Source organism: Tamandua tetradactyla, chromosome 3, assembly GCF_023851605.1.
Source record: "Tamandua tetradactyla isolate mTamTet1 chromosome 3, mTamTet1.pri, whole genome shotgun sequence".
In the NCBI taxonomy this organism is placed as follows: domain Eukaryota; kingdom Metazoa; phylum Chordata; class Mammalia; order Pilosa; family Myrmecophagidae; genus Tamandua; species Tamandua tetradactyla.
The window spans coordinates 73,986,076-74,005,379 of NC_135329.1; the positions used below are offsets into that span (position 1 = coordinate 73,986,076).

The 19,304-nt window shown below is 37.3% G+C and overlaps 1 pseudogene; it reads right to left on the reverse strand.

Moving 5' to 3' along the window:
- Positions 1 to 880: 880 nt before the first annotated feature.
- LOC143675628 (olfactory receptor 7A17-like) lies at positions 881 to 18,756 on the reverse strand (annotated as a pseudogene).
- Between the last annotated feature and the right edge of the window lie 548 nt (positions 18,757 to 19,304).

Below are 19,304 nucleotides of genomic sequence, written 5' to 3' on the forward strand. Positions count from 1 at the left end.
GATCTAAGAATAATAGAAGAAAAAGTACTTTATTCTTTCATTTGCAGCTTCATGCATTCTTGCAAGTTGATTCTATTGGACCACTTGTAGCAAGAAATGTCAGCTGCCATCTTTAGGGTGAAGAATAATCTAGATCCATGCATAAAAAAAGAAGGCAGTCATCATCAATTGCATATCCAAGATTTACAGTACCCAGAGAAGTGCTGCAAAAGAAGGCTCAGATCTAGACTGAACTCTTGAAATTTCACTTCTCTAGTATCAAATGACCAGCTTCTATCTAGGAATCATTTTAAACAGCATCATCTCTTTATAGTCCTATCTGCTTTGAAATTAGAAATATCTGACTTTAATACTACTTGATTTTTAGGGGTGTCTACAGCAGATGTCATGGATGCTTTCATGGTGCCACTTCTGGTCTGGCACACAGGCTGCTAAAAACTTAAGTTTTCCTCCTCAGTGGGTTCCATCTTCAACCAGACCACCAAAACGGAGAGAGAAAGTGGAGAGACAGGAGGTCTATTCATAGATTCTTGATTCATTTAGTTTCAATTCTGAATGGATTTTTTCCTTAATTGTCTCTGCAGTTAAGTAATTGTTTGTACATGAAAACATTACTGATTTTTCACAGTGATTTTTTATCCTGTCACTTTGCTGAATTTGTTCATTATCACAAGAAGATGTGTTATAGATTTCTCAGGATTTTCCAAGTATAGGGTTATATTCTCTCTTAAAAATGAAAGTTTTAATTCTCTTTTCTGATTTGGATGGCTTTTCTTTCCTTTTCCTGCCTGACTGCTCTAGCTCGAACTTCTAGCACAACGTTGAGTAAAGCAGTGACAGAAAGAAGAGACAAATGGTCCTCTTATAGAGAGAATATTTCTCATCTGGAATGTCTTTTAAAGGTATGCTTTATGTCCTTGTTTCTAAGACTATAGATAAATAGGTTCATCATGGGCGTGAACACTGTGTACATCACTGAAGCAATTGCACTTGCCCTTGCATTTTTGGTAGCAGCAGAACTAAGATACACTCCAAGACCTGTACCATAAAACAAGGACACTACTGAAAGATGAGACCCACAAGTAGAAAATGTTTACACTTGCCCCAGCTGATGAAATTCTCAAAATGGAGGATATAATCTTAGAGTAAGAGAAAATGATACCAGTGAGTGGATAACACCTGAAATTCCAACTGCAAAATGTATCATTCAGTCATTGAGGAATGTGTTGGCATACCTTATTAAATTCACAGAACAAGTGAGGAATTTCCAACTCTGTGCAAAAAGGCAAATACAAAAACATTAAGCCCTGTAAAAGAGAGTTCAGCATAGTTAATAACCAGGACACCAGCAATAGGAGACCACAGAGCCTGCGGTTCATGATGACCATGTTGTGCAATGGGTGACAGATGTCCACATAATGGTCATAGGCCATCATGGTTAAGAGGAAGCTGTCTAATCCTCCAAAACTAAGAAAAAATACATCTGGGTGAGACCATTTCTTTAACTTATAATTTTGGTCTGTGTCAGGATGTTCACCAGCATCTTTGGGACAGTGTTGGAGGTGAAGCAGATGTCTGTAAAAGACAGGTTAGCAAGGAAGAAGTACATGGGCATGTGCAGGTGGGTGTCAGAGATGGTGGCCAGAATGATGAGCATGTTCCCAGTGAAAGTGATCAGGTACATCAACAGGAACAGCCTGAATAGCAGGGGCTGCACTTCAAGATCTTCTGAGAGCCCAAAGAGGATAAATTCTGAAGCATGTGTTTGATTTTCCGATTTCACGTGGCTGATGAAACTGCTGGAAGAGAGCCCACGACAACGGAATTTTAGTCACAAGCATTGATCAGAAAATTAACAAAAACATGGTATGGATAACACAATAATTATTTATTTATGCCTATAGAGCTAAGGTCTATAACTGAAAATATCACAGAAATCAAGTGCTCCTGCTTATCCTTGATGCCTTTGATGGCTAGTGATGATTCTCCATAATTGTGAACATTTTGCCAAGTCAAAACTTTCCACTACACATGCTCATAATCTTTATTTTATTCAAGAATCCTTTTGCCCAATCATTCTGTGCTATGTGATGGAACAGTTGGGGTAATGCATTTTGATGATGGTAGCCCAATTTTGAATGTAGTAAATATTACCAAACTGCACATCTGAAAATGGTTGAATGAGAAATTTTGTGTTGTATATAGGTTACTACAATAAAATGTAAAAGTAAATAAGCTAATTAATTAAATAATTATTCATTCTTCATGGATAGGAAGACAATATTGCTAAGATGCCATTTCTTTTCAACATTATCTACAATTTCAACTCGATTCTGTTCTTAATGCCAGAAAAATATTTTGTGGATATTGATAAATTTTTCTAAGGTTTCTATTAAAAAGCAAGTTAGCTAGATAGCCTAAACAATTCAGATGAAGAGTTAAGAAGTTGCAGGACCCATAGTACTCCATTTTAAGTCTAACAATAAAATCACATTAATCAGTGTGATGTTGGGATATAAACAAACAAACTAATATGGGTGAACTCAAATATAGACACATGCAAATACAGTCAACCTATCTTTACCAAGGGGGCAAGAGCAATTCAATAGGGAAACTATGGTCATTTCAACCAATGTTGCTGAAACAATGGAATGCACAAATGAAAAATAAAAAAGAGTGTACATATATTGTATGCATTTCACAGAATTAATTAAAGTGAAATCTACATTTAAAACTAAAATGCAAACTGTAAAACTTCCAGACAAGACATAGAAGAATTTCTCAGTTTCAATGTTTTGGTGATGAATTTTTAGATATAGCACCCAAAGCAAGATGAAAGACAAAAGAAGACTTATATGTTGCACTTTATTAAAATATAAAGTTACTGATCCTTGAGAGACAACAATAAGGGAATGAAAGAAAATTTACAGATTTGGAGACATATTTGCAAAACACATATCAGATAAATGATTTGTATCCAAAAATACAAAGATCTCTTAACACTTAATAATAAAGCAAACAGTTTACAATGGGCAAAAGATCACAACATAAACCCAAATATTTTGTTGTACAATTGGAAAATAGGCACAGGAAAAGATGGTCAACATTATTTGCCATTAAGGAGTGGCTACATTAAATAACAGTGATATAACATCCGAACTTATTAGAAAATCTAAAGCCTAAACACTGACAATACCAGTGACTGGTTAAGATGTGGTGCAATATGAACCCTCATTCATTGTTAGTAAGAAAACGAAATGGTGCAGATAGTTTGTTTCTTGTAAAATTAAACATAGTCTAATCATACAATGCAACAATTGTGCTTTGGTGTATGCAGCTGATTGAAAACAGAAATTCATGCAAATCCCACACATGAATGTTTATAGCAGCTTTACTTGTAATCTCCAAAATCTTAAAGCAACAAAGATGTCTTTTAATAAGTGAAAGGATAAACATACTCGGCTATAGCTATACCATGGAATATCACTCAGTGATAAAAAGAAATCCTCCAACCAGCCACAAAATTCAATGATGAATCTTAAATGATTGTTGTTAATTGAAAGCAACCAGTCTACACATGCTACATAAGTTTCATTTCAATTATAAGACTTTTTTGATGAGTCCAAATAGAGACAATGCAACAATAACTGGTTGCCAAAGGACTGGGAAGGAAGATAAAATGGTTGAATAGGTTAAGCACAGGGAAATTTTCCATGTGGTGTAAATATTCTAGGATAAAACAATAATTACATACTCACGACTTTATGCATTTGTTAAAACACATTGACCATTATAACACAAAGTGTGCACCCAAATATAAGCAAATAAAGATTCATTTCAAAATCAAAGGAATCCCAAGATGGAATGCAAAATGTGACAAAACAATATAACTCTATCACAAATGTATGTAATAATCTTACTGAGGCTATGAGTGGGATAGATGTTAAAATAGTAATATTGGATATGAATGGAGCATGGAAAATGAAGGAAAGAGAAGCTATACAAAAAAGTACTGTTAACTGGTAGATAAAGTGTATTCCATCATGGTGTAGGTCAACAATTCTTTTACTTCTATGCTACATACCGGAATGAAGCAGCTAAGTAAATGAATGACAGCTATGGGAATTCGTTTCTAATTGTGGAGTGGAAGTTGCACATAAACTAGGGGAGGAAGGGAGACAGTTCTATATGGGTATGGTTTAGGGTTATAAACATTGGCATGAATTCATGTATAGGTTACTATAGACACAGAAAGTTAAATGTGGAGTTGATTATAGACATTTGAATATGCACAGGTTGGTAGACACATGTATTTTTTCACTCTGTTAGAAGAGAGGGCCTAAAGTTTCCAATAGGAAGGAGCACAGGTAGTTCCAAGACCTTTGTTTTCACACCTTCTTCCAATAAAAGGTTCCTTCGAGAAATGTCTGACTCTACGATGGCATCAAGAAATATACAAGAAGAGCCCAGAACATTTTGTAGTACCAGAAATTAAATAAGTGCTAAAATAAAGCCCTCAATGATAGACATATCAAAGAGACATGTGGAATAGTTGGCAGGGATCCCATGGCCAAAACCAGCACAACTTGAGAAGGAAATAAAGCAGTAAGGTGTCATAACTCGAAGTATAAAATAAATGCCATGAATACATACAGGCATAAGTGAATTAGTGAATGAATTAATTAATAAGAAAGGCAAACCTTCCATGTAGAAAAATTCCAATAATGTAGGTAGATTTTGATCTCCTAAGAAGGTTCTAAAATTCTAAAGTGTGGGATTCACAGAGTGGCTTCTTTCCAAAAGTGATGTATGGAAAAGGGGGAAATGAGGAACTCTAAAGTAAGGGAAGCTGGAAAGCACTGTTAATCAAGGTCAACATCAACAATGATAAGTCACAGTGATAAGTTGTACCCTAGATGCATGATGCAATGAAAAGAGCACTTTCTCTTTGATGTCTTCCTCCAAAAACCCAAAATGTCACCTGATTCATGACAAAAACATCAAACAAATTCCAACTGAGAGACATTTTACAAAACATCTGCACAGTACTCCCAGAGTTTATCCAGGTAATTGAAAACAAAGAGAGTCTGAGAAACTGCCAATGTCAGAAAAAACTAAAAAATTATTATAAATAAATATGTTGTCGGATTCTGCATAGGTGATGTTAAGAATTGGGTAAATGGTGGGGGGTTTTGGAAACTGTCACTATCATTCTCATAATTCGTCTGTAAGCCTAACACTGTTCTAAAAGTTGTTTATAAAGAAAAAAAAAATATTAGTGAAATCCAAAAGCCAAGGAAACAGGTAACTCAGAGCTTCATTCAAGATGTGATTATATACCTTGGACAAGAATAAAACACTGCAGTAAGTCTTACATTCTTCACCCATTATAAAAGAAGAGTGATCCCAATTTCATAGAGTAGTTGAAATAATTAAATAAAATAATAAATATACAATGTACATTCTTGTGCTCATTATTATTAGAGAATATTTTGTACATTATGATTAAACACCATGCAGAGTCATTAACCAAACCTCCACACCCACTTCCACTCTGGTATTTCCATATCCTTATAACCTCTTCATGGATTTAACAATATAAAGTGACTTTGAGTGAGCTTTTCACAGGGCAAGCCTTTGCAGAAACATCACCTTCTATAAACCTTGCCCTGCCTGACTCTCCAATAACTTCCCACATAAATACCAATCTTGTGGACAAAACACAAGGCTCTCTCTTATTTGGCTGCTGCTGAATTGGTGAGGATTATGTTCCACTTTTCACACCCTGACTCTCATTGTTCAGCAGATATTAAGAGCTGTTTTTAGAACTCAACCACATCTAATATTTATATTGATCCCATTTTGTCCCTCTGTCATCCCTTCTTAGTATGCTTCTACCCTGTCTCCTTCTGGAATGACTCCAATTCCTCCTTCAAATCTCAGTACAATTCTCAGCATCCTTGGGAAGCCATCACTAACCTTCACAGGATAAGTCCAAATTTTGGTTCCTTTTCGCCAGGATTTCAGTGCCATCTCAGGATACTGCATGTGCTCATTTTTATGTATCTTGCCCTGTTTAGGTGTAATCTCTTTGAGAGAAGGAAATAATGTCTTATTCATTTCTTTATTCCCAGAATAATATTTAGTGCCCACCTTGAAGTATTTGATGACTAAATGGTTGTGTAATAACCAAAGAAGAAATGGATGAATGTGATTAAAGAGGTACTTCCAATAATTGTACAAAAAAAATGAAAAATGCTCTTGAGAGAGGAAAATGCCGTAAGCGAGAGCTAACACCATAGGAGACAAGTAGAGAAAGAAGATATATTAGACCATCCATTTTCTCCTGCCACAATCAGCCTTTTAAATTAGGCAGGGCATTTTATGATAAAGATTTCTTTACATGGTTTCCCTGTTGATATCCTTAAAGTTAAAACCAATAATAAGGCCCTCTGGGGCCATAATATGTTGTTCTAGCACCTATGAAGATTCTGTAACTCACCCAGAAATTATCAAAGGGTCTGGTTTCAACAATGAAGATTATTGTTGAATGAAGAAGTTGGAAGCTCTGCTCCCTGGAAGGACAGGAAGATGGAACCACTCATGAGGTCTGTAGAAGTCACAGTTAAGTTTTCTCCTCAGCAGTAATTAGTAAATAAACTTCCAACAATGTAGGGAAGCATTTACAGTTTCCATGTTTTGGAGAGTTCATTCCCATGAGCCTCATTTATGAAGTATTTTCCCTTCTCTTTATTTCCTGAGATATTTAGTTCTCTGAAGGTAAGAAAGAAAACACAATGAAAACTTGCACCCATTTTTACCCTTGGGTGAAAGCTCTGGGGCTTCATATTCACCTCTTATTCCAGTGGACCAGTTTCTCCCAGTATGAGGTCATCTGTCTTTAGGTGTGGTCTCTAGATTTTCAGGATTTCCCATAATGACATCTCTAAAGCTGATTCAGGAGCAAGAGTCTGGGTACAATAAAGTCTCTTCTGTCTCTTTCATCTGCCTCCTATGGTGCTGGCTTTCATACATGGGACAACTCTCTCTCAATACTATTTCCTCTTGTTTCACCGTCTCCTCTCTCCTACATCATTACTCAATCATTTGTTTTTAATCATTCAAAAAATTTATTCAGCAATATTGAACTTCAGTCTGAGAATGAGCTCTTAAGTGTCCAAGAGACAAGAAAATGAATCAATGAAACACTCTAAGGTGGTACTGCAATTCTAGTGAAGTGTCATTCGGCATAAATGAGAATAAGCTTTTCCATTTCTGCTGAAAAAAAGGAGAAAAAGGCTCCTGGTACTTTAATCAGATTTAAATTCAAACCAATTATTTGGGTTTTATTGACAGTTTAATAATGTCAATTCTCACTATCCAGGAACACAAGATGTTTTGCCATTTACTCAGGTCTTCTCCTAATAATGTTTTTGTTTTCAGTGCACTAATCCTTCACCTCTTTAGTTAAAGAGTATTTTACTCTTTAAATGCTGTGGTGAATGAACTTTTTAAGTTTCCAATTAGGAATATTCTTTGCTGGTGTATAAAACACAATTGATTTTTGCATGTTAATCTTGCAGCTTGCATGTAATTGGATTCATTTATGAGATATAGAAGTTTTCTTCCAGATACTTAGGTTTTTCTATATAAAGCATCATACCATCTGTGAATACAGATAGCCAATTGAATACTTTTTTTTTAAGCATGGGAAGGCACCAGGAAGCAAACCTGGGTCTGGGCAAGGCGGGCGAGAACTCTACCTGCTGAGCCACTGTGACCCGCCTCCCATTGGATACTTTATCTTTCATTGCACTGCCTTATTTCTTTGGCAAGGACTTCCAGTACATACTAAATGACAATAGTGAGAGCAGACATCCTTGTCTTGTTCTGCACCTCAAGGGAAAGATCATCCCTCTTTCAGCATTGAGTATAACTTGTTTATATATGTATCCTTTATCATACTGAGGAAGTTATTTTCTAGTCTTATTGTTCTGAGTTTTTTTTTTCATTAAATAGCATTGGATTCTGTCAAATGCATTTTCTGAAGCAATTGAGGTTAACATATGGTTTTCCTCTCATTCATTCTGTGACTGTAGTGTATTAGTTTGATTGATTTGCATACATGAGATAAATCCCACTCAATCATAGTGATAATTCTTTTAATATTGCATTAGATTTGATTTCATAGTAACTTGTTGAGAATTTTGCACCCAAATTCCTAAAGAGAAATTAGTCCTTAGTTTGCTTTTCTGGTTATGTCTTTATGTAGCATTGGTAGCACCATAAGACTTACCTCATAGAATGAGTTAGGAAGAGTTCTTCCTCTTAAATTTGGAAGATTTTGAAAGATATTGGGAATAATTCTTCTTTGAATGTTTCATAAATTCATCATTGAAATTTTCTGATCATAGGCTTCTATGGTTGGGAGGTTTTTGATGATTGAGTCAATCATTTTACTTCTTATATGTCTGTTGAGATGTTCTAGTTTTTTCAGCTTCAGGTTAGGTAGGTTGTGAGTTTATAAGAATTTGTTTATTTTTTCTAGACTATCTAGATTATTGACATACAATTATTCATAGTATTCACTAATAATTCTTATTGAATCTTCAATATCAGTAGCAATGCCCTCAAATTCATTTGGGATCCTAGTAATTTTCACCCCCTTTTTTAGGCTTTTCTGTCTGACTATATGTTCACAATTTTATAGAAATTTTCCAAAGACCAGTTTTAGTATCATTAGTTCTTGTGATTTTTTTTTATATTTTATATTTCATTCATCTCCACCACTCTAATCTTTACTATGTCCTTCTATATTTTAGGCTCAGTTTCCCCATATTATTTTAGTTTCACCAGATGTGAAATTAGATTATTGATGTATGCTCTTTCTTCTTTTTAAATATAGGCATCATAGTTATAAATTTCTCTCTGATCAAGCCCATAAATTCTGATATGTTGTGCTTCCTTTTTATTTTTCTCAAGATATTTCTTAATTTCCCCTGTGATTTATATTTGACTATTTAACTGTTAGAGTGTGTTGTTCAACTTCCACATATTTGTGTATTTTCCATTTCATTTTCCTATTGATTTCTAGTGTCATTCTATTGTGGTCAGAGGAAATGACTTGCTTAATTTCAATCCTTTTTAATTAATTGAGGCTTGTGTTGTTTACTAATATTTGGCCTATTCTGGAGAAGATTCACATATACTTGAGAAAAGTATGTATTCTTCTGTTCTTGGTGACATGGTTTGCATATTTCTCTTTGGTCTTATTCCTTTATAGTGTTGCCCAAATCTTCTGGTTGCTTGTTGATGGTCTAACCTTGTATGAAAGCAATGTACTGAAGTCACAAACTATTTCTCCCTTAGGTTTGTCAATGTTGCATCATGTATTTTCGGGTCTGTGATTAGATTCCTATATACATAAAATTGTTAAATTTTCTTAATGCAGTGACCCGTCAACACATGCTGTCCTTCACAGTGTCTGGTAACTGATTTTTATTTGGTCTATTTTATCCAATATTAGTATTGCCAACCATCTGTCCTTAGGTTACTATTTGCCAGAATATTTTTTACATCTACAACACTTCTATTCCTGTTTCCACCCACCACTCAAATCCCCCAAGGCCAACCCTCCTTTCACCCAGGGGCTGGAGGCTCTGTTAAAAACAAAGCTTCCTTATGTACCTCACCTAAATACCCCACTGGCTTCTCCAAGGCCTTAGAATATGGATGAAGTTCTTTTGCCAGCCTGCCAGGCCTTGTGTGAACTGGAGCTGGCTCCTCTATAAGCAACTCATGACACCATCCCCTTTCCTCTGTCTTCTCCACCCATGCATGTCATGGGTCCTGGGAAACCTGGGTCAATTGCTCCACAAGGGATTTTATGCATGTACCTCCTGAGCCTGAAATGCTCTCTTGAAACTTTCTATCAATGGTCAAGCCATTTGCCAAGTCAAAGAGTAGTAGCCTTAAAAAATTATGGTCTAAGGCAGTGCTTCTCAGGGTACATATGGTAATATCTGGAAATATTTTGGGTTGTTATGATTTGAAGACTGGGAGATACTCATGGCATCATGTGGATGGAGGCCAGGGAGGATGTTCAACATTCTACAGTTCCTGGGATGGCTTCCACAACAGAGAATGATCTGGTCCCAATGACAGTAGCACCAAGGCTGAGGAAACCAGTTATAAGATCCAATAGCTGTCCTTTGCCAGAGCTCTCCCCACCCCCAAGGTGAAGTCTTGTCTTACATGCTCCCATTGTATCTGGGTCTTCATTTCAAACTCCAACAGGTCAACCAGACTCTGAGATCCATGGGGAAGAGGCTCCTGTTTTACTTGTGATTATTTCCAAGTATTGACCTAACTGCATCATGATATCCATAGCCCCTTCAGTAGTTACGAGTCGAGCCCAGTCCAGAAGGTTTAACAAAACGTGGAGAAGCAGTACATAAATTGAATCCAAGAGTTGCCTCCTGTCAATATTATGTCAGATTACAAACACAAGCTTCAATGATACTTTTAAACAAAGCTTATTCTTACTTCAAAAGCAAGTTGTAAGGAAGCAAAGCCTTGCAAAATTAAAAAGCAAAATGTTATTTTCCTCAGTCATAATTATCTTCCCATTTCACAGGAGAACTGACTTAACCTTATTTTGTTAAAAATCTCAGTTAAAACATGATGCTGGGAGGAGGTGGCCTGGGGTGTGAGGGTCAGACTTGGCCCTCAATTGTGACCAGTCCATTGATGCTGACTGAATAGCAGGAGTCCTGGGAAGATGGTGGGAAAGGAAACATCAAGTTCAGCCCTGCTCCAAGGAACCATTAGAGAAGGGATGGGAAGGTGACTGAGATGGCAATTCCAGGATATAAGTGACCTGGAGAGTCTTCTGCACCACCTAGGGTGGCCCTGGTTTCAAAAGCTTAGGAACTTAGAAGTAGAGAACTGTAGATGCCTGGCTGGCACAAATGGAAGTTCAGAGCCCTCAAGAGTGCAGGGACCAGGAAATAAGCCAAACTGTGTTCCTTGAACAACACTGCCCTCACCAGCACAACCCCTGTGACTCACGACTCACACCACGCCCCTTGCACCTGAACCCCATGGCCCACCCCTGCTCCCCGAGTTCCAAGCACCCCCACTCCTCCAACCCCTTGTGCACGTATTTTCTCCCCACCCCCACCCCAAGTGCAGCCCAACCCACCTCTTCTGCACTCTTCCCAAGCACTACCTCCCCCCCTGCCCCCTGCAGGCTGTAACAAGGGCATAAAGGCTGGGGGTTTACCTCCATACCCAGGCCATTCCTGCCCCCAGCCTACACAGTTGTGCAGCCCCCGTGACCAAACTCTGCACATGGACGCATCAGTTTATGTTACTCCTAGGCCTATCCATGAGCACAGCCCCCAACCATGCCCCCCAGTCTGGGAAAGCTCTTACCTGTGCAGCTGGGTCACTTCTGCCCTCAGTCTATGCAGGTATAATGTTGATCCATGACCATAGCTCAGCACATGTAATCAAAGAGCACCACACCTTAGGCCAGTGCACCCCAGGGCCACACTCCCAAGACCTGTGTCCCCACACAGCCATATCCTCCTCCACCGTGGTGTACCCATGTGCACAGACACCAGTGTAGCATCCCCAACCTGTACCTATACCTGCACTTCAACACATCATTGTGCTGTTGTTCTCCACCCTGTGCCTAGCATTCTGCTGCACATCCATTCCAAAGACATGAGGCTTTAGAATACTGAAGGAAATCAATTTCCAACATAAATCAATCAAGATACTTACATGCAGTGAAAACAACAGTAGATCCATAAGTGCATCACAATGCAGATGAATATAGCACAGCGTAATGACCAAATTAAAACACCAGAGGAGTCACAGATGTTGGAACAATGAATCAAAGATTTTCATACAACTCTACTAAATAAAGTAAATGGGATGGCTAATGACATAAAAGGGATAAAGAAGACATTAAAAGAACCTAAAGAGGAATTTGAAAGAATAAATTGAAACGGTTAGCAGATATAACAGAGATTAAGGATGCTGTAGACCAAATTAAAAACATTCTAGAGACACACGACAGCAGATTTGAAAAGGTGGAAGAAAGAATAAGTGAACTGGAGAACAGGACAACTGATTTCAAACATTCAAAACAGCAAATGGCAATAAAGGTGGAAAAATTTGAATTGAAACCCAAGGAAATGATGGAAAAAACAAAGCATACAAACATGAGAATGAAAGGTGCCCCAGAACAGGAAGAGAATAATAAAGGGTTAAGAAGATTAGTGAGGATATAATGGGGAAAAACATCCTAACCTTTATAAAGGACATGACTATGCAATTCAAAGAAGCTCAATGAACTTCAAATAAAATAAATCCAAATAAGCCTTCCCCAAGACACATGCTAATCTGTCTTTCAAATGTTGATGAGAAACAGAAAATCCTGAAAGCAGCAAGAGAAAAACAATCTACTTGTATGTGGTTACATACAAGGGTAACCACGTAAGACTGAGTACAGATTACACAACTGGGACTTTGGAAATGAGAAGGCAGTGGTATGATATATTTAAGAACCTGAACAAGAAAGAGTTCCAGTCAAAAATTCTGTACCCAGACAAATTGTTCTTCAAAACTGAGGGAGAGAATAAATTTTCACAGATAAACAAATCCTGAAAGAGCTTGCCATCAAGAGACCAGCCCTACAAGAGATTCTAAAGGGGCTTCTGCTGGTTTAAAAAAAAAGACAAGAGAGGGAGGTCTGGAGGAGAGCCCAGAATTGAAGAATACCAGTAACGGTAACTTAAAGAATAAAAAGAGAAAGAAGGAAAAGAGTACATAGATCTGACAAATAAAATCCCAAAGATAAGATGGTAGATTCAAGATGTGCTTTGTTGGTAATAACTTTGAATATTAGCAGACTAAATTTACCAATTAAAAGATGCAGATTGGCAGAATGGATTAAAATATATAATCCAGCTATATGCTGCTTAGAAGATACTCATTTTAGACACAAGTATACAAATAGATTGAGAGTGAAAGGACAGAAAAAAAAAGTTCTACTCAAGTTGTAACCAAAAGAAACCAGGAGTAGCTGTACTAATATCAGAAAAAATAAGCTTTAAATGTACAGACATCATAAGAGGCAAAGAAGAACAACATATACTAATTAAAGGGTCAATTCACCAAGAAGACATAACAATCATAAATGTTAATGCTCCCAGTCAAGGAGCTCCAAAGTACATGAGACAGACATTAGTAAAACTGAAGGTATAGATGTTTCAACAATAATAGTAGGAGACTTCAGCACATCATTCTACTCTATAGATAGAACATCCAAATGGACAAATAGGAAATAGAGAAGTTAAACAACTTCATAAATGAATTAGATCTCACAGACCTAATAAGTTGTTACACCTCAAAATGCAAGAATATACATTCTTCTCCAGTGGTCATGGAACATTATCCAGAATAGATCATATGCTGGGGCACAAAACAGGTCTTTATAAATTTAAAAATGCTGAAATTATTCAAAGTACTTTCTCTGATCACAATGGAATGAAGCTGGGTACAAATAACCCACAAAGGATGAGAAATTTCACAAATATATGGAGAGTAAATAACACACTCTTAAACAGCCAGTGGGTCAAAGAAGAAATTGCTAGAGAAATCAATAGCTATCTAGAGATTAATAAAAATTAGAATACAACTTTTCAGAACTTATGAGATGCAATAAGGACTGTGCTGAGAGGAAAATTTATTTATACAGCAGATAACAAGATGGATGAGCCTTGAGGACATAATGCTCAGTGAAATAAGTGAGACACAAAAGGATAAATACTGTATGACTCCACTTTTATGAACATGGTAAAGGTAAAATCAAAGGTTTATAATACAAAATAAGGACTTAAATATACATAGAAGCTAAAGATGAGAGAATGGTAAGCTGATGAGTTTGAACCCAAATGTAAGGGAATAGATAGAAGTGAAGGTGGTTCTCTAGTGCGTCTAGAAGTACTATTACCATATTGAAGATGAACCAGATTGAAAGGTGTTTTATAGACCTATGTGTCCCACTTAACACTAGAAATATAAATAAGTTCTTGCAAGAACTACCTCAAAGGTACGATTCATGGACAAAGAGTGCTTAAGTTCAAGATACATGGAAAAAACTACTATTGCATGCTATGGGCCATATTTAACAGAATAACATCAGCAGTACCAGAGCAACAGCAGAGGTATATGATGGGGGAGGGACAAAAGTTAAGTAGAGATTTAGATTTCCTTTTTGGTGAGGTTGTGTTTATTGGCTTTCTTTCTCTTGGGAACAATGGAATTTTCTAAAATTAGGAGTGTTGATGGACTGTGGACTTTGAGCATTAAACATGATGCCCAATGAATGCAGGTGGCTGAAGGATGTACTGACTGAGAAGTAAATTGGCAAGCAGGGGTGTATACATATGATCTCATATTGTGCTGTTACAAAAGAATGAAGTTGTGAGGCATGTAATGATGTGGACGAACATATTAGACATTTGGTGAGGTAAAATAAGCCAGAAACAAAAGAACATTTATTGTATAGTTTCTCCTTTAGAAAATGCTTAAAAGAAAACAAGGGCTTAGATTGTAAGATCTTATATAGCAGACACATTTAGTTCAGATGGTATTTACTGCTTCTTGATTTTGAGATGGTGTTTTATATAGTCTATAACCTGGTATTGAGAGATAAGAATGAGGCTGATCATGTCAGAATTGAGGTAATATGGAAGATAGGGATACGGAAGACATAGTCTTATTTTAGAACTACACCTAATCTTTGAGACCAAAGGAAGAAAGTTTTATTTTGTCTGGAACCTAAATTTTCTGTAGCACATAATCTAATTCAACTTATTTGGATAGATCATTTGGATAATACAAACACAGGGAGCCCAGGATAACAATGAGGGACTTTAATCCTGTATAGTTTAATGTAATACCTGGAAACATGCTAGAATATAGTAAGCAGATAATCAAAAAGTATTGGCAAACTTCCTTGGGAGAAAAAATATGGAACTATTAAACTTGAACATCAGGAAATCCCCTGATATGGTGTCAAACAGTAGGTCACCCAAATCAATAGGCCATGCCTTTGATCTTGAGGCTTACTCTTGTGTAGCTTATGTAGGTAGTGGAGAAGCTTGGCTTACCTACAGGTATGCCTAAGAGATACTTCTGAAGAACTTCTTTTGTTGTTCAGATGTGGCCATACTCACTCTAAGCTCAACCCTCTAAGTGAAATCATTGCTTAGGGGCATGAGACATGATATCCATAGGTGAAAGTCTCCCTGATGGCTTTGGAGAGGACTCCTGAGGATGAGTTCTTCCCTGGCACTGTGGGATCAACAATTCCATCCTGATCAAAACAGGATAGGAAGTGCAACAAATAATGTATCAGTGGCTGAGAGAGTTCAAATACGGTCGAGGGTCTACTCTGTAGGTCACTCTTACACAAGCTTCAATTAGACATTGCTACCTATCATAACTTGCCCAAACCCCAACTCAAACCATTCCAGCCAATCCTAAAGAACATCTAGGGCAATATATAAGATGCTATAAAGGGTGCATGCAGGGGAATGTGATGGTGGCTCAGTGGCAGAATTCCAGCCTGCCATGTCAGAGACCCAGGTTCAATTCCCAGTGCCTGCCTAGCAAAAAAAGTCAAAGGTTCCATGCAGCTGTGGTAACTTTCCAGAAAACTATAACTTCCAAATGGATTCCTGGACCAGATATGTCTTGAAACCAAGAGGTCACAGCCTCTCCAGAACATCTGGTAGTTTTATCTCCCTAATGCCATATTATTGGCAATCCCTTCCAACATAAAAAAAACTAGAATGGCCACAGCCCAAACACCCCTAAAGAGTGGAGTAGAAAGATCAAAGACATAGGTGGAGTTATACAGAAAATATAGGATTTAACAAATGAATATGATTGCTGAATCATTAAATTGATATTTCTTAAATTGATATTTCTTTTAGTCTCCAGTATCTTACAGCAGCTAGAAGTAAAAGCCTAAAATCAAGGAACTGTAACCCAAACCAAACTCTGAAATTAGTTCTACAACTAATTGTTGTGCTATGCATTGAAATGTATTAATTCTTCATATATATGTTATTTTTCATGAAAACAAAGAGAAAAGTTGATTGTGATGATTCAAAAAATATTTACTCCTTCTAACTTCCTGGAGCAACTGGAAGGAAAAATCTGAAACGATGGTGTGGTAGCCCATGACAAACTCTGGAATTTGTCCTGTAACTACTTGTTGAAGAGTGTTCTAAAAAATATTGATTGTCTCTTTCTTTGCTTTGTATATATGTTATAATATACAGCAAAAATTTCAAAAAAGCAATAGAAGAGGAAAAGAAATAGTAATAATTAGGACTTCTAAAGAATTCTCAGAGAATATTTATGACTTTTGTGTTCAATGTTAGAAACTGTTATTTAGGAGATTCATTGTATTCTGTCCTGTTGCAGAAATTCCTCATGCTCACTAGGTTAGAAGTTCTTTAGTATTTTATAATATTTAAACAACAGATATCAGTTAGAAAATGGCTTCTGTGTTGAAACAGAGCAGATTGTAGGTGAGCACTTTCCATAATATATTTCTAGGCATTTCTATATAGCCCCAGGGGCCCAAATCACCTCTGGTTGAGAGACTGAGAACTGGAAACATCTGCAGAATTCTCAACAGTCTCCCAGCCCTTACTTGGGCCATAATTTTAGTTATATATTTAAAATTTTGAATCCCACTGATTTATACAATTGTAAAGTTGGTTCCATAAGACTACTACTCTTTCAGAATTGATTTTTTAAGAGTTAAATGAGAAAAATCTCTATAAATATGCTAAGCTTGGTTATGTTGCATAAAGACAACCAATAAAACTTTTAATTAGCTATTATTTTAAATAAAGAATCAACACTACCTCCAAAATGTGTTACAACCATGAATATTTCTAATTGATTGGGAAAAATTCTAACTTTGTCAAGGGGTGCACTGCTTATTGTTTCATATCCAAGAGCCCAGTTTTCCATTTGGTTTAAAAGGAGAAAATCAATGTTCCAGGGAGAACAGGGGCCATATCCTGACCCCCAAGTCAATGCTTTCTTGGAGATCCAAGGAGATAGTGAGGAGGACTCATAGTCATGGACATGGGGAAAGCTTTAATTCAGAGGATGGAAAAGGTGTCAGAAAGTTAGATCTATGCAAGGTAGCAGGATTCACAAAGTGGAAAAAAAGTAAACCAGGATTCACCTGATGAAGCCTGGTCTCTTGGGAGCAGAGTTTGAGTGGGAACCATTTCCATTGTTTCCTGACCAGTGTTCCAAAGAGGAATGATGGCTCTGGAGTGAGGCAACAAGTGAATGTGCTAATAAGGGACACAGAGAGAAATGTGCTATTTAGGGATAGAGGGAATTGTGAGAATAAGCATGTAAAGAAAGGCTGTAAATAACCCCTCAGTTGCTCTCCCTCCTTATGTGCAATGGGACATTATCTTTGGGTTTCTAAATCTGGCTGGGGGATGGATACCTGACTCCTTCCTACTATCTCTTTTGGAGCAAAACTTCAGTCTACATTAACAACAACCCAGGAAGGATTCCAGACTTTCACAGGGAGATGTTCTTCTCAGAGATACCAACCAAAGTATGGTAGAGGCTGTAAGAAAGTGTCAGAGATAATGGATGCCAAAAACTTTTATCTAAGGTCATCAGAGATGCATGTGATACAGTCCAGAGCTGAGACATCACCTGACTTGTTGCCTCCTTAAGTAAATAAATTAGCATATTTGCATGCAATGTACTTGAATTTTATTTCTAAATAATGTGCAGAAACTCAGAAACCTCTGTGAAAATGAAGATAAAGAAAGCCAGTATATCCTCTGCTTCCTTAGATTTTTCAATACACAGTTAAAGTCAGCATACATTGAAATAAGAAGTGCAAGTGAGGTATTGTTCTCAGGAACACATCAGAAGAAGAAATATATATCAGAGTAATAGATAGTACCAGCATGTGCATGTATTTAGAAAATAATCTGGAAGCGTTTTGCTTATTATATGAGGAAAAGAACCAGGCCTGAAGTGTCCCCATCTGATTGTCAAAAACCAAATCAAAACATAAAATGCAGAAATTAACTTTCTGAATTAATAATAAAAATTCAAGCATGTCCACTAGACCAGTAATGTTTGTTTGTATAAAAATTAGTAATATTCTTTCTCTCTTTCTTTCTAGCTATATCTGCCATGTGGAACCAGAAAACCACAGCCGATTTTCAGAATTCCTTCTTCTTGGGTTTTCAGAGGCATCAGGATTGCAGACCTTCCTCTTTGGGCTCTTCCTGTCCGTGTACCTGGTCACCATCTTTGGGAGACTGCTCATTGTCCTGGTCACCATCACTGACTCCCACCTCCACATGCCCATGTGTTTCCTCTTCTGCAACTTGTCCTTTGCTGATGTCTGCTTGATCTCCACTACCATTCCAAAGATGCTGGTGAATCTTCAGACACAGAGAAAAGTCATCTCCTGTGGAGCCTGCCTCACACAGATGTCCTTTTCTTACTTATTGCAAGGTTGGAGGGTTTCCTCCTATCTGTGATGGCCTATGACAGTTTCTTGGCCATATGTCACTTCTGAACTACATGGCCACCATCCCAGCCCTGTGTTCCGCTGGTTCTGGGCTCCTGGACCGTGGCTGCCTTGAATTCCTTGTTGCAAAACTCCATGGTGTTGCAGTTCTCTTTCTGTACACCTTGGAAATCCCCCACTTTTTCTATGAACTTAATCAGATGGTCCAACTTGCCTGTTCAGACACCCTTATCAATGACATAGTGATATATTTTGCAACTGGGCTCCTGCGTGGGGTTCCACTCACTGGGATCCTTTTGTCTTACTCTAAGATTGTTCCTCCATATGTGCAATCTCATCAGCTCAGGGGAAGTATAAAGCATTTTCCACCTGTGTTTCTCATCTCTCAGTTGTTCTTATTTCATTGTGCAAGTCTTGGGGAGTATATTTAGTTCTGCTGTTACACATGACACATACTCAAATGCACCAGCTTCAGTGATGTACTCTGTGGTCACCCCCATGCTGAACCCCTTGATCTACAGTCTGCGGAATAAAGATATAATAAGGGCTCTGAAAATATTCATTGGTAGAAAGTTATAATAGCATCATTTGTTCTGGAGCTGAGGAGCTGCCTGTAATTTCAGGCTCATAAAGAGATCTAGCAATTATGATACCTTGAACCAAACATGGAATTAAGAAATGTCTC